This window comes from Teleopsis dalmanni, chromosome 2, assembly GCF_002237135.1.
Source record: "Teleopsis dalmanni isolate 2A chromosome 2, ASM223713v2, whole genome shotgun sequence".
Lineage (NCBI taxonomy): Eukaryota > Metazoa > Arthropoda > Insecta > Diptera > Diopsidae > Teleopsis > Teleopsis dalmanni.
This window is the reverse complement of record NC_051847.1, coordinates 8,047,857-8,049,572: the sequence shown is the minus strand read 5'-3', so window position 1 is coordinate 8,049,572 and position 1,716 is coordinate 8,047,857.

Sequence of the window (1,716 nt, the reverse complement as noted above, 5' to 3'; positions counted from 1 at the left end):
AGTTGTCAGACCATGTTTTTGGTCATTACTAAAAAGAGTGTGAAACCACGGTGACCATTCGTCAAATGACTGTCAGTATAAAAGAGCCCTAACCGTTGCGCTGTGCTATATTATTCGTTTACCCAGATCATTGCTTGAGGTTTTTAATATCCCTAATATAATATTCGAATAATTAAGACTACTTTAATTTACTGATAGACAATGATTAGTGGATATTCTTGCAATATTAAACTTATGTGAGGTGAGTAAAATCCTTATCATTAATATCAGTTATTGATTTCAAAATTTTCTTATTTCATACTATTTAGATAACCTCTCTATCTTATCATATTTTAATCGAATTAAAAATTTAGTCTCTTAAGAAAAACCTTGTAAAATATACAATAATTAAAATGTGACTATATGTTTCTTAAGGAAAAATCCGCTCTGAATTTATAAGAGTCTATGTTAGGCTCATTCATTGTTGCTTCACAACTATAGACAAACTAAAGCCTCTCCATGTACTCGTGGGGTCAAGAAACTAGTAAAATTCTATTGTGAACTTCAAATGTAAGTCATAGTTTAATTATTTACGGAAATTAAATAATTTCCCAAATTTCAAAAAAAAACATTTTTTTGTGATATTAAAACGAAAAAAATTAAAATTGAAACGACGTTGCGGCTTGCAAAAATTCAGTTATGCTTTGCTCTGTATTTTTCTCCTCCTCAAATTATTTTCCATTTAATTTTAAGCACAACAGGAAACATGAGACTTTGATGGAACTGCTTGACTTCATGGAGGAACCGTTATGGCGTAGAGATAAGAAAAGAAAATATGGTGAATTTAATTTCATGCTTCGCAACGCCATATCCAGCAACGGCGTATCCAGCGTTTGTAGGGTCGGTGGAAGGCAAGAAGCTATCACAGCGACACAAAGAACAAGAGCGAGAAACACATGAGATAAATATGAAATAACAATAACAATAAAATAAAATAAATACGAAAGGGCAGCACACAACGAAAGTAGCACAGGCGTTAAGGCTATAAGCCGGAATGACTATAAACAAAGCGTAATTGGAGCAACTTCAACGAAAGTATTCCCAGCGCGAGCGCAATTCTTTTGTGTGTGGCTTCTACGCTTAATTATTTAATTTAACTCACAAAAAAAAATTGCTATTAAACCTATTTGCCATTTTTAACATTTTTATCATTTTGACCATTTTTACCATTTTTACCATTTTACCATTTCTACCAAGTCTTTAAGAATTGTAAACATACAATTTTACCGGCAACCGGAACTAAAACACACAATAAAACAACACAATGAAATGTCGCACTTGCTTGTGTTTATAAACGTGAACGCAAGCAAATGTTGACGGAAATGGTGCGGTTATAATTTGTGGAATGCAGCAAAGTGTTGAAGGGCACACAAAGCAGCAGACTTAACAAATTTACACACAATTCAAATTTAAATTACAAGCAAAATTAAATAAACCAACTGCTGAAAAATCATATTTATAATTTTATTACCAACATTAATAAAACATATATATATTATTTTAGCAACATTTAAACTATTTTGTTTAACAGAACATGTTGCGAGACACAAATGTTGCCATAGAAACAGAAAAAAAACTAAATTTATTGATTTTTTCACAATATCCAAAATATGCACAACCAATTTTATTTTGGCAATGCAAGTGTGCATTCACCTCAATGCCAGCAATGCCAGCCAT